Raw genomic sequence first — 16,223 nt, 5'->3', positions numbered from 1 at the left:
GAGGTCAAGCAGGAGGGAGAGAGGGAGGGAGAGCAGGGAGGGAGGGAGAGCAGGGAGGGAGGGAGGGCAGGAGGGAGGGAGGGCAGGAGGGAGGGAGGGCAGGAGGGAGGGAGGGCAGGGAGGGAGGGAGGGCAGAAGGGAGGGAGGGAGGGCAGGAGGGAGGGAAGGCAGGAGGGAGGGAGGGCAGGAGGGAAGGGAGGGCAGGAGGGAGGGAGGGAGTAAGGGAGGGCAGGAGGGAGGGAGGGAAGGAGGGAGTGAGGGAGGGCAGGAGGGAGGGAGGGAGGGCAGGAGGGAGGGAGGGAGTGAGGGAGGGCAGGAGGGAGGGAGGGCAGGAGGGAGTGAGGGAGGGCAGGAGGGAGGGAGGGCAGGAGGGAGGGAGGGAGGGAGGGAGGGCACGAGGGAGGGAGAGAGGGAGGAGGTAGGGCAGGAGGGAGTGAGGGAGGGCCGGAGGGAGGGAGGGCAGGAGGGAGGGAGGGCAGGAGGGAGTGAGGGAGGGAGGGAGGGAGGGAGGGAGGGCAGGAGGGAGTGAGGGAGGGCAGGAGGGAGGGAGGGAGGGCAGGAGGGAGGGAGGGAGGGCCGGAGGGAGTGAGGGAGGGCAGGAGGGAGGGAGGGCAGGAGGGAGGGAGGGCAGGAGGGAGGGAGAGAGAGAGGGCAGGAGGGAGGAAGGGAGGGAGGGCAGGAGGGAGTGGAGGGAGGGCAGGAGGGAGGGAGGGCAGGAGGGAGGGAGAGGGAAGGGAAGGAGGGAGGGAGTGAGGGAGAGTGGGAGGGAGTGAGGGAGGGCAGGAGGGAGGGAGGGCAGGAGGGAGGGAGGGCAGGAGGGAGGGAGGGAGGGAGGGCAGGAGGGAGGGAGGGAGGGAGGGCAGGAGGGAGTGAGGGAGGGCAGGAGGGAGGGAGGGCAGGAGGGAGGGAGGGAGGGAGAGGGAGAGGGAGGGAGGGAGAGGGAGGGAGGGCGGGAGGGCAGGAGGGAGTGAGGGAGGGCAGGAGGGAGGGAGGGAGGGAGGGAAGGCAGGAGGGAGGGAGTGAGGGAGAGTGGGAGGGAGTGAGGGAGGGCAGGAGGGAGAGGGAGGAGAGTGGGGAGGGCAGGACGTGGGAGTGAGGGAGGGCAGGAGCAGGGAGGGAGTGCAGGGAGAGTGAGGGAGGGAGAGGGAGGGAGGGCAGGAGGGAGTGAGGGAGGGAGGGAGGGAGGGAGGGAGGGCAGGAGGGAGTGAGGGAGGGCAGGAGGGAGGGAGGGAGGGCAGGAGGGAGGGAGGGAGGGAGGGAGGGAGGGCAGGAGGGGCAATATGAAGACCAATAAACATTTGTAAATGCAATAAAGGTGAAAGAAGTTATTAATAGTGTACAAGTTACTGCTAGAGTGAGAGAGTGTGAGAGAGTGAGAGAGTGAGAGAGTGAGAGAGAGTGAGAGAGTGAGAGAGTGTGAGAGAGACAGAGTGAGACAGTGAGAGAGACAGTGAGAGAGACAGAGTGAGAGAGACAGTGAGAGAGACAGAGTGAGAGACAGAGTGAGAGACAGAGTGGGAGAGAGTGAGTGTGAGAGAGAGTGAGAGAGACAGTGTGAGACAGAGTGAAAGAGACAGTGAGAGAGACAGTGAGAGAGACACAGTCAGAGAGACAGAGTGAGGGAGACACAGTGAGGGAGACAGAGTGAGGGAGACAGAGTGAGGGAGACTGAGTGTTGGAGACAGAGTGAGAGAGACAGAGTGAGAAAGACAGAGTGAGAAAGACAGAGTGAGAGAGACAGAGTGAGAGAGACAGAGTGAGAGAGACAGAGTGAGAGAGACAGAGTGAGAAAGACAGAGTGAGAGAGACAGAGTGAGAGAGACAGAGTGAGAGAGACAGAGTGAGAGAGACAGAGTGAGAGAGACAGAGTGAGAGAGACAGAGTGAGAGAGAGAGAGTGAGAGAGTGAGAGAGACAGAGTGAGGGAGACAGAGTGATGGAGACAGTGAGGGAGACAGAGTGAGGGAGACAGAGTGAGGGAGACAGAGTGAGGGAGACAGAGTGAGGGAGACAGAGTGAGGGAGACAGAGTGAGGGAGACAGAGTGAGGGAGACAGAGTGAGGGAGACAGAGCGAGGGAGACTGAGCGAGGGAGACTGAGCGAGGGAGACTGAGCGAGGGAGACAGAGCGAGGGAGACAGAGCGAGGGAGACAGAGCGAGGGAGACAGAGCGAGGGAAACAGAGCGAGGGAGACAGAGCGAGGGAGACAGAGTGAGGGAGACAGAGCGAGGGAGACGGAGCGAGGGAGACAGAGCGAGAGAGAGAGTGAGAGAGAGACAGTGAGAGAGACACAGTGAGAGAGACACAGTGAGAGAGACACAGAGAGACAGAGTGAGGGAGACAGAGTGAGAGGTCTATTAATAAAGTACAGATATAATATATAAATTATATATATATATATATATATATATATATATATATATATATATATATATATATATATATATATATATATATATATATATATATATATATATATATATATATATATATATAAAATTATTACCTTGCTGGAGAACAGGGTCTGGAGCCTCTTGGAGTCCTTGGACTAAGAGGACTACAGGGACTCTTGGGACTGAAGGGACTCTTGGGACTGAAGGGACTCCTGGGACTCTTGGGACTCTTTGGGCTCTTGGGACTGAGGGGAGACATGGTGACATCTGAGTCTATGTAGTCCTGGGAGGTTGAGGAGTTCTTGTAGCCGCTGAGAGATGTGGAGTCACTGTCCGTGGATGTCAGGCGGATGCTGGCTAGACCAGACATTGTGCTGGAATGTGGTGGGGTCTGCTTGAGATGTGGCTTGTCGGGGGCGCTGGCTGAGGTGGATGTTGTAGTGGGTGTTGTTGATGTGGGTGTTGTCGACCTGGGTTTTGTTTTCGTTGTTGCTACTGCGTTCGTGAGTGTTGTTGTCGTGGCTGCTACGACGTTCGTGAGTGTTGTTGTCGTGGGTGTTGATGTAGGTGCTGTGTTCGCATGTGTTGTTGTCGCAGTTGCTACGTTCATATGTGTTGTCGTGGTTACTACTTTCGGGGTATTGTCGTGGACTCTGCAGTCGGGTTAGTTATCGTCTTGGGCTCTGGATGTTAGCTGCTGTGATTGTTGTTACAGTTGTTGTGTTGCTTATGTTTTAACAAAGCTGTGAGATTGGTTGCCAGCGGTGTATAAAATGATTAATTTATTGACGGTCTCTGGCTACAACCTGGCGAAAAGGAAGGTGTTGAAGCACTTATTGAACGTTACTAGAAGAATCGAAGTATTTTGGGGGAACGCTAATAAAGGCTTAGAAGTCTTATTGAACGATACTAGGAGTGTTGAAGTGCCTTTGAGGGCCGCTGATGTAGGTTAATACAGTGAGTGTGTCGAAAGGACTTCTGACATGTCTTGAGGAGGTATCGAGACGGTCAACGTGTGAGTCTTTGTGAGTGTGTGTGTGTGTGTGTGTGTGTGTGTGTGTGTGTGTGTGTGTGTGTGTGTGTGTGTGTGTGTGTGTGTGTGTGTGTCTACTGGTGATATTACTGTACACTTTCTTAAAGTGCCTTTAGATACTGCTTGTTTAGGAGTACGTCCCTGAATGACCAGCAGCTGTATTTATACCAAAATATAGTTTGTGTCATCAAACATTCTTACAAATGATGTATTTTGATGTATATCTAATGGACAGAGAATGTCTTGTCCTTCCAGTGTCAACACTCACAAGGATTATACAGATATCCACCTAAAATCAATCACTTCTTGCATATCAAGAAGGTGAAGACTAAAATAAATAAATAATATCTGAGAATTAACTCAGCAGAGAAAATTACTAATGAAAAGAGCAGCGTATAAAACCGAAGCAAAATCGTTATATTTGACGGTCATCTTGACAGTAACTACGCAACACTGATCTATTATTCTGTGGGCAACTGTATGCGAAGCACTCATACAGACAAAAAATTGTTGTATGTTGTATGATATACAATTGTGTGGAGAGACGGTAGCTAGAGAAGCTGAGGTTAGGTCACTGTATGTTGATATGTAGGTGGGGTTGAGTGACTGTCAGTAATCTGACGGTGACAGTCTGTTTGCTGACAGTAGGGAGGGTTTAGTGGGCTCTGTGTGAGTGGGCAACGAGGTAGGTAGGTGTTCAAGCAGGTGGGTGTGCAGCTAGGTGAGTGGACTATGTGGGTGGGTAAGTAGAGTCAAACTTCCAGGTAAGATATTTGTTACGTCAGTATATGTCAATGGCTGGATGTTCTTCAAGTCGTGGACAAAGGCTGGAAGTTCTTCAAGTCGTGGACAAAGGCTGGAAGTTCTTCAAGTCCTGGATGGCTTGACGGCCTCATATAAAATCTTGGAGGCCTGGTTACTCTTCTTCAAGTCTTGGCCAAGGAATGGACACCCATCTTAAAGTCTTGGAGAGCTGGGCGCTCTTCTTCAAGTCCTGAACAACTGCTGGAGGAACTAATTTAAGACTTGGGCGACCGCAGATCGAACTCCTGTAAGTCTTGAATGACTGGTGGACGCCCTCCTTCAAGTCTTGGCCAAGGAATGGACACCCATCTTAAAATCTTGAAGGGTTGAGCGATCTTTCTAACTTCTTGAATTACTGCTTGACGCTCTCCTTCAAGTCTTAAAGACTTGTAGACGTTCTCAAGTCTTGAAAGATCGACTTCTTTTTTATTTCAAGTCTTAGCCAAGGGCAGGTTACCCTCTTTCAAGATTTAGCCGAAGCCTGGACCTCTCAAGGTCCTACTTGATAGGCAGTATTCTGAAAAGAGAGAAACCGTAGAAATAGGTAAGTTATCCCTTCAATATCAACACTGCCTTTCATAAAATCTAAATAAAATTACCCTGGAGCTTATCTGTAGTATTATTTTAAGGTTTTATTCTATCTAGTCTGCCAGTCCTCATATCTCAGCCCTCTCTCTCTCTCTCTCTCTCTCTCTCTCTCTCTCTCTCTCTCTCTCTCGCCACTCTTCCCTCGTCTCCCCAGGCTGTCAATAAGGCCCTGGGAGGATATAAATTTTTGTGTTTACCATTCATAAAGTTGCATCTCGATCGACTCAGTCATGCGTGAATGATGGATGTATCTAGGTTTGAACGAGGTTCTTCCTCTCTCTCTCTCTCTGTCTCTCTCTCTCTCTCTCTCTCTCACTTGACCTTTCATACCAACAATTGTACAAATTGGTTTAGCTTTTTTCTTTTATCTCCTTCCTTTATTTTTTGTCTTTTATTCTTGCTTCTCTTGTTGCTTTGTGTCGCTCTTCTCTCTCTCTCTCTCTCTCTCTCTCTCTCTCTCTCTCTCTCTCTCTCTCTCTCTCTCTCTCTCTCTCTCTCTCTCTCTCTCTCTCTCTCTCTCTCTCTCTCTCTCTCTCTCTCTCTCTCTCTCTCTCTCTCTCTCTCTCTCTCTCTCTCTCTCTCTCTCTCTCTCTCTCTTAACATTCTTGGTTATCGGTGTCTCTTCTGTGTCTCTTCTTTACTCTCACTCATCCTTTACGTCCACTTTCAATATTATAGAATTACTGGATTGTGCTTTGGCTAGAAGAGAAGAGAAGAGGGAGAAGTGAAAAAGGAGAGGGGTGAGAGGGTGGGTGAGAGTATCTTTCATGTCTTTGTCATATCTCCCCTTGCTCGACGGTTCTCCCAACCGCTTATGCCCACACGTCTCTTCTCACAGCTCCCAGCCATCAACTCAGAGACTAGTCTGGTTGCAAACCTTTCCAATTTCTCAAATTTATATATATATATATATATATATACATATATATATATATATACATACATATACATATATATATATATATATATATATATATATATATATATATATATATATATATATGTGTGTGTGTGTGTGTGTTTGTGTGTGTGTGTGTGTGTGTGTGTGTGTGTCTGTGTGTGTGTGTGTGTGTCTGTGTGTGTGTGTGTGTGTGTGTGTGTGTGTGTGTGTGTGTCTGTGTGTGTGTGTGTGTGTGTGTGTGTGTGTGTGTGTACTCACCTAATTGTGGTTGCATCGAGACTCAGTGTCTTCACTGATCGCTGTCCTCTCTCTCTGCTTCCTGAGCTTTGTCATAACTATGTATGGTTCCTGCCTCCACTACTTCACTTGCTAGGCTATTCCACTTGCTGACAACTCTATGACTGAAGAAATACTTCCTAACGTCCCTGTGACTCGTCTGAGTCTTCAGCTTCCAGTTGTGACCCCTTGTCCCTGTGTCCCCTCTCTGGAACATCCTATCTCTGTCCACCTTGTCTATTCCCCGCAGTATCTTGTATGTGTGTGTGTGTGTGTGTGTGTGTGTGTGTGTGTGTTTGTAAACGTAAGTGTGTGTTTATATGTTAAAATAAGCGTGTAATAATGAGTGCTTGCCACAGCACCACACTTCTAAACCACATAAGTGTGTGTAGAATATCGCAATGAAATCTATCGGGCAATTATTCAATTTCAACCCTCTGTCAACCGAACACTTCCTGCATCATCAACCGGCAACCTCATTAGCATAATTAAGGCGAGTATCACATAACATTCCTGACTAATTACGCTCCTTTACCGGGGTCTTACATATTTTCTGTATATAATTCTTGAATACCGAGAATTTTTTGAGGGAAATGAAGGGTTGTGGGTATGAATAAGACGCATACACGTATACACATAGCTGTGTATACACAAGAGATGTGTATATCGTAGGAAGATATGTCAATAAAGTTGTATGTCTGGAAAGAGATACCGTCAGTGTGTCAGTCAGTCAGCAATGCACAGAGTGTGTAAGTCTGACTGTAAGATATATTGAGGAGACACATGATAGTTAGGGGACACGTTGCTAGCATACAGGACACGTTGCTAGCATACAGGACACGTTGCTAGCATACAGGACACATTGCTAGCATACAGGACACGTTACTAGCATACAGGACACATTGCTAGCATACAGGACACGTTACTAGCATACAGGACACGTTGCTAACATACAGGACACATTGCTAGCATAAAGGACACATTGCTAGCATACAGGACACGTTACTAGCATACAGGACACATTGCTAGCATACAGGACACGTTGCTAGCATACAGGACACGTTGCTAGCATACAGGACACATTGCTAGCATACAGGACACGTTGCTAGCATACAGGACACATTGCTAGCATACAGGACACGTTGCTAGCATACAGGACACGTTGCTAGCATACAGGACACATTGCTAGCACACAGGACACGTTGCTAGCACACAGGACACGTTGCTAGCATACAGGACACGTTGCTAGCATACAGGACACATTGCTAGCATACAGGACACGTTGTTAGCATACAGGACACATTGCTAGCATACAGGACACGTTGCTAGCATACAGGACACGTTGCTAGCATACAGGACACGTTGCTAGCATACAGGACACATTGCTAGCATACAGGACACGTTGCTAGCATACAGGACACGTTGCTAGCATACAGGACACATTGCTAGCATACAGGACACGTTGCTAGCATACAGGACACGTTGCTAGCATACAGGACACGTTGCTAGCATACAGGACACATTGCTAGCATACAGGACACGTTGTTAGCATACAGGACACATTGCTAGCATACAGGACACATTGCTAGCATACAGGACACGTTGCTAGCATACAGGACACATTGCTAGCATACAGGACACGTTGCTAGCATACAGGACACATTGCTAGCATACAGGATACATTGCTAGCATACAGGACACATTGCTAGCATACAGGACACGTTGCTAGCATACAGGACACATTGCTAGCATACAGGACACATTGCTAGCATACGGGACACATTGCTAGCATACAGGATACATTGCTAGCATACAGGACACATTCCTAGCATACAGGACACATTGCTAGCATACAGGATACATTGCTAGCATACAGGACACATTGCTAGCATACAGGACACATTGCTAGCATACAGGATACATTGCTAGCATACAGGACACATTGCTAGCATACAGGACACATTGCTAGCATACAGGACACATTGCTAGCATAAAGGACACATTGCTAGCATACAGGAGACGTTGTTAGCATACAGGACACATTGCTAGCATAAAGGACACATTGCTAGCATACAGGAGACGTTGTTAGCATACAGGACACATTGCTAGCATAAAGGACACATTGCTAGCATACAGGAGACGTTGTTAGCATACAGGACACATTGCTAGCATAAAGGACACATTGCTAGCATACAGGAGACGTTGTTAGCATACAGGACACATTGCTAGCATAAAGGACACATTGCTAGCATACAGGAGACGTTGTTAGCATACAGGACACATTGCTAGCATACAGGACACGTTTCTAGCATACAGGACACGTTGCTAGCATACAGGACACGTTGTTAGCATACAGGACACATTGCTAGCATACAGGACACGTTGTTAGCATACAGGACACATTGCTAGCATACAGGACACGTTTCTAGCATACAGGACACGTTGCTAGCATACAGGACACGTTGTTAGCATACAGGACACATTGCTAGCATACAGGACACATTGCTAGCATACAGGACACGTTGCTAGCATACAGGACACATTGCTAGCATACAGGACACATTGCTAGCATACAGGACACGTTTCTAGCATACAGGACACGTTGCTAGCATACAGGACACGTTGTTAGCATACAGGACACATTGCTAGCATACAGGACACGTTTCTAGCATACAGGACACGTTGCTAGCATACAGGACACGTTGTTAGCATACAGGACACATTGCTAGCATACAGGACACATTGCTAGCATACAGGACACGTTGCTAGCATACAGGACACATTGCTAGCATACAGGACACATTGCTAGCATACAGGACACGTTTCTAGCATACAGGACACATTGCTAGCATACAGGACACGTTGTTAGCATACAGGACACATTGCTAGCATACAGGACACATTGCTAGCATACAGGACACATTGCTAGCATACAGGACACATTGCTAGCATACAGGACACATTGCTAGCATACAGGACACGTTGCTAGCATACAGGACACATTGCTAGCATACAGGACACATTGCTAGTACAGGACACGTTGTTAGCATACAGGACACATTGCTAGCATACAGGACACATTGCTAGCATACAGGACACGTTGCTAGCATACAGGACACATTGCTAGCATACAGGACACATTGCTAGCATACAGGACACGTTGCTAGCATACAGGACACATTGCTAGCATACAGGACACGTTGCTAACATACAGGACACATTGCTAGCATACAGGACACATTGCTAGCATACAGGACACGTTGTTAGCATACAGGACACATTGCTAGCATACAGGACACATTGCTAGCATACAGGACACATTGCTAGCATACAGGACACATTGCTAGCATACAGGACACTTTGCTAGCATACAGGACACATTGCTAGCATACAGGACACATTGCTAGCATACAGGACACGTTGTTAGCATACAGGACACATTGCTAGCATACAGGACACATTGCTAGCATACAGGACACGTTGCTAGCATACAGGACACATTGCTAGCATACAGGACACATTGCTAGCATACAGGACACGTTGCTAGCATACAGGACACATTGCTAGCATACAGGACACGTTGCTAACATACAGGACACATTGCTAGCATACAGGACACATTGCTAGCATACAGGACACATTGCTAGCATAAAGGACACATTGCTAGCATACAGGACACGTTGTTAGCATACAGGACACATTGCTAGCATACAGGACACATTGCTAGCATACAGGACACGTTGCTAGCATACAGGACACATTGCTAGCATACAGGACACGTTGCTAACATACAGGACACGTTGTTAGCATACAGGACACATTGCTAGCATACAGGACACATTGCTAGCATACAGGACACGTTGCTAACATACAGGACACATTGCTAGCATAAAGGACACATTGCTAGCATACAGGACACGTTACTAGCATACAGGACACATTGCTAGCATACAGGACACGTTGCTAGCATACAGGACACATTGCTAGCATAAAGGACACATTGCTAGCATACAGGACACATTGCTAGCATACAGGACACGTTGCTAGCATACAGGACACATTGCTAGCATACAGGACACGTTGCTAACATACAGGACACATTGCTAGCATAAAGGACACATTGCTAGCATACAGGACACGTTGCTAACATACAGGACACATTGCTAGCATAAAGGACACATTGCTAGCATACAGGACACGTTACTAGCATACAGGACACATTGCTAGCATACAGGACACGTTGCTAGCATACAGGACACGTTGCTAACATACAGGACACATTGCTAGCATAAAGGACACATTGCTAGCATACAGGACACGTTACTAGCATACAGGACACATTGCTAGCATACAGGACACGTTGCTAGCATACAGGACACGTTGCTAGCATACAGGACACATTGCTAGCATACAGGACACGTTGCTAGCATACAGGACACATTGCTAGCATACAGGACACGTTGCTAGCATACAGGACACGTTGCTAGCATACAGGACACATTGCTAGCACACAGGACACGTTGCTAGCACACAGGACACGTTGCTAGCATACAGGACACGTTGCTAGCATACAGGACACATTGCTAGCATACAGGACACGTTGTTAGCATACAGGACACATTGCTAGCATACAGGACACATTGCTAGCATACAGGACACGTTGCTAGCATACAGGACACGTTGCTAGCATACAGGACACATTGCTAGCATACAGGACACGTTGCTAGCATACAGGACACGTTGCTAGCATACAGGACACATTGCTAGCATACAGGACACGTTGCTAGCATACAGGACACGTTGCTAGCATACAGGACACGTTGCTAGCATACAGGACACATTGCTAGCATACAGGACACGTTGTTAGCATACAGGACACATTGCTAGCATACAGGACACATTGCTAGCATACAGGACACGTTGCTAGCATACAGGACACATTGCTAGCATACAGGACACGTTGCTAGCATACAGGACACATTGCTAGCATACAGGATACATTGCTAGCATACAAGACACATTGCTAGCATACAGGACACGTTGCTAGCATACAGGACACATTGCTAGCATACAGGACACATTGCTAGCATACAGGACACATTGCTAGCATACAGGATACATTGCTAGCATACAGGACACATTCCTAGCATACAGGACACATTGCTAGCATACAGGATACATTGCTAGCATACAGGACACATTGCTAGCATACAGGACACATTGCTAGCATACAGGATACATTGCTAGCATACAGGACACATTGCTAGCATACAGGACACATTGCTAGCATACAGGACACATTGCTAGCATAAAGGACACATTGCTAGCATACAGGAGACGTTGTTAGCATACAGGACACATTGCTAGCATAAAGGACACATTGCTAGCATACAGGAGACGTTGTTAGCATACAGGACACATTGCTAGCATAAAGGACACATTGCTAGCATACAGGAGACGTTGTTAGCATACAGGACACATTGCTAGCATAAAGGACACATTGCTAGCATACAGGAGACGTTGTTAGCATACAGGACACATTGCTAGCATAAAGGACACATTGCTAGCATACAGGAGACGTTGTTAGCATACAGGACACATTGCTAGCATAAAGGACACATTGCTAGCATACAGGAGACGTTGTTAGCATACAGGACACATTGCTAGCATAAAGGACACATTGCTAGCATACAGGAGACGTTGTTAGCATACAGGACACGTTGCTAGCATACAGGACACATTGCTAGCATACAGGACACGTTGTTAGCATACAGGACACATTGCTAGCATACAGGACACATTGCTAGCATACAGGACACATGACGACCGCCAAGCCTGTAATATGTCTTAACGTAACAGAGAAAGAAGTAACCTAGAAAAACTCTACACATCTCAAAGACACCTTCACACATCTCAAAGACACCTTCACACATCTCAAAGACACCTTCACACATCTCAAAGACACCTTCACACATCTCAAAGACACCTTCACACATCTCAAAGCCACCTTCACACATCTCAAAGACACCTTCACACATCTCAAAGACACCTTCACACATCTCAAAGACACCTTCACACATCTCAAAGACACCTTCACACATCTCAAAGACACCTTCACACATCTCAAAGACACCTTCACACATCTCAAAGACACCTTCACACATCTCAAAGACACCGTCACACATCTCAAAGACACCTTCACGCATCTCAAAGACACCTTCACACATCTCAAAGACACCTTCACACATCTCAAAGACACCTTCACGCATCTCAAAGACACCTTCACACATCTCAAAGACACCTTCACACATCTCAAAGACACCTTCACGCATCTCAAAGACACCTTCACACATCTCAAAGACACCTTCACACATCTCAAAGACACCTTCACACATCTCAAAGACACCTTCACACATCTCAAAGACACCTTCACACATCTCAAAGCCACCTTCACACATCTCAAAGCCACCTTCACACATCTCAAAGCCACCTTCACACATCTCAAAGCCACCTTCACACATCTCAAAGCCACCTTCACACATCTCAAAGCCACCTTCACACATCTCCTTCACATATCACCTCTTAAGACTACTGCTAAACGTACATATCGAAGTACAAAGATTACCTAGAGATGTCAAAGGCCAAGAACAAATGTCAAAGGCCTCCTTAATAAATGTCACCTAAGCTCCAAAGGTGAGCCAGGACAAAGGCTCTAACTCAGCACAAAGACTCAGATACGCGATATATATAAACAGTGATATTCATTAATAGATCGCCATGGCGACAAGTTGATGACTAAGACATATGTACAACACCTAGGTGTCTTAATTGATGAATAAGACACATGTATAACACCTGGGTGTATTTATTGTGGAAAGTCATCGCCTGCGTGGCAGGCTTCTTCAGTCTAATATAGAGATGAAATACAATTCTGGTGACAGTAGACGAAATGGAGAGGTAGATTGAGGTAGTCAGTCCCTCAGTAGAAGTGGAGAAGTAGATTGAGGTAGTCAGTCCCTCAGTAGAAGTGGAGAAGTAGATTGAGGTAGTCAGTCCCTCAGTAGAAGTGGAGAAGTAGATTGAGGTAGTCAGTCCCTCAGTAGAAGTGGAGAAGTAGATTGAGGTAGTCAGTCCCTCAGTAGAAGTGGAGAAGTAGATTGAGGAAGTCAGTCCCTCAGTAGAAGTGGAGAAGTAGATTGAGGTAGTCATTCCTTCAGTATTCGACACACACAAACACACACAATCTGTCACTATAACCAGGAGACAAAAACACACAGTGGTCACTATAACCAGGAGACAAAAACACACAGTCGTCACTATAACCAGGAGACAAAAACACACAGTGGTCACTATAACCAGGAGACAAAAACACACAGTGGTCATTATAACCAGGAGACAAACACACACAGTGGTCACTATAACCAGGAGACAAAAACACACAGTGGTCATTATAACCAGGAGACAAACACACACAGTGGTCACTATAACCAGGAGACAAACACACACAGTGGTCACTATAACCAGGAGACAAACACACACAGTGGTCACTATAACCAGGAGACAAACACACACAGTGGTCACTATAACCAGGAGACAAACACACACAGTGGTCACTATAACCAGGAGACAAACACACACAGTGGTCACTATAACCAGGAGACAAACACACACTGTCGGTCACTATAACCAGGAGACAAACACACACAGTGGTCACTATAACCAGGAGACAAACACACACTGTCGGTCACTATAACCAGGAGACAAACACACACTGTCGGTCACTATAACCAGGAGACAAAAACACACAGTCGTCACTATAACCAGGAGACAAACACACACAGTGGTCACTATAACCAGGAGACAAACACACACAGTGGTCACTATAACCAGGAGACAAAAACACACAGTGGTCACTATAACCAGGAGACAAAAACACACAGTCGTCACTATAACCAGGAGACAAACACACACAGTGGTCACTATAACCAGGAGACAAACACACACAGTGGTCACTATAACCAGGAGACAAACACACACAGTGGTCACTATAACCAGGAGACAAACACACACTGTCGGTCACTATAACCAGCAGACAAACACATACAGTGGTCACTATAACCAGGAGACAAACACACACAGTGGTCACTATAACCAGGAGACAAACACACTCAGTGGTCACTATAACCAGGAGACAAACACACACAGTGGTCACTATAACCAGCAGACAAACACATACAGTGGTCACTATAACCAGGAGGCAAACACACTCAGTGGTCACTATAACCAGGAGACAAACACACACAGTGGTCACTATAACCAGCAGACAAACACATACAGTGGTCACTATAACCAGGAGACAAACACACACAGTGGTCACTATAACCAGGAGACAAACACACACAGTGGTCACTATAACCAGGAGACAAACACACACAGTGGTCACTATAACCAGGAGACAAACACACACAGTGGTCACTATAACCAGGAGACAAACACACACTGTCGGTCACTATAACCAGCAGACAAACACATACAGTGGTCACTATAACCAGGAGACAAACACACACAGTGGTCACTATAACCAGGAGACAAACACACTCAGTGGTCACTATAACCAGGAGACAAACACACACAGTGGTCACTATAACCAGCAGACAAACACATACAGTGGTCACTATAACCAGGAGACAAACACACTCAGTGGTCACTATAACCAGGAGACAAACACACACAGTGGTCACTATAACCAGGAGACAAACACACACAGTGGTCACTATAACCAGCAGACAAACACATACAGTGGTCACTATAACCAGGAGACAAACACACACAGTGGTCACTATAACCAGGAGACAAAAACACACTGTCGGCCACTATAACCAGGAGACAAACACACACAGTGGTCACTATAACCAGGAGACAAACACACACTGTCGGCCACTATAACCAGGAGACAAACACACACAGTGGTCACTATAACCAGGAGACAAACACACTCAGTGGTCACTATAACCAGGAGACAAACACACACTGTCGGTCACTATAACCAGGAGACAAACACACTCAGTGGTCACTATAACCAGAAGACAAACACACACAGTGGTCACTATAACCAGCAGACAAACACATACAGTGGTCACTATAACCAGGAGACAAACACACTCAGTGGTCACTATAACCAAGAGACAAACACACACAGTGGTCACTATAACCAGGAGACAAACACACAGTGGTCACTATAACCAGGAGACAAACACACACAGTGGTCACTATAACCAGGAGACAAACACACACTGTCGGTCACTATAACCAGGAGACAAACACACACAGTGGTCACTATAACCAGGAGACAAACACACACAGTGGTCACTATAACCAGGAGACAAATACACACAGTGGTCACTATAATCAAGAGACAAACACACACAGTGGTCATTATAACCAGGAGACAAACACACACAGTGGTCACTATAACCAGGAGACAAACACACACAGTGGTCACTATAACCAGGAGACAAACACACACAGTGGTCACTATAATCAAGAGACAAACACACACAGTGGTCACTATAACCAGGAGACAAACACACACAGTGGTCACTATAACCAGGAGACAAACACACACAGTGGTCACTATAATCAAGAGACAAACACACACAGTGGTCACTATAACCAGGAGACAAACACACACAGTGGTCACTATAACCAGGAGACAAACACACACAGTGGTCACTATAACCAGGAGACACACTCAGTGGTCACTACAACCAGGAGACAAACACACACAGTGGTCACTATAATCAAGAGACAAACACACACAGTGGTCACTATAACAAAGAGACAAACACACACAGTGGTCACTATAACCAGGAGACAAACACACACAGTGGTCACTATAACAAAGAGACAAACACACACAGTGGTCACTATAACCAGGAGACAAACACACAGTGGTCACTATAACCAGGAGACAAACACACACAGTGGTCACTATAACCAGGAGACAAACACACACAGTGGTCACTATAACCAGGAGACAAACACACACAGTGGTCACTATAATCAAGAGACAAACACACACAGTGGTCACTATAACCAGGAGACAAACACACAGTGGTCACTATAACCAAGAGACAAACACATACAGTGGTCACTATAACCAGGAGACAAACACACAGTGGTCACTATAACCAGGAGACAAACACACACAGTGGTCACTACAACCAGGA

The 16,223-nt window shown here is 46.7% G+C and overlaps 1 pseudogene; it reads right to left on the bottom strand.

The window, feature by feature from the left end:
- The window catches only part of LOC128701626 (uncharacterized), a 134,400-nt pseudogene that overhangs the window by 35,701 nt on the left and 82,476 nt on the right, over nt 1-16,223 (bottom strand).

The sequence above is a fragment of the Cherax quadricarinatus genome, chromosome 78, assembly GCF_038502225.1.
Source record: "Cherax quadricarinatus isolate ZL_2023a chromosome 78, ASM3850222v1, whole genome shotgun sequence".
Taxonomy (NCBI): Eukaryota; Metazoa; Arthropoda; class Malacostraca; order Decapoda; family Parastacidae; genus Cherax; species Cherax quadricarinatus.
Note: the sequence above shows the minus strand (reverse complement) of the source record. Positions and strands in the feature narration are given on the sequence as shown.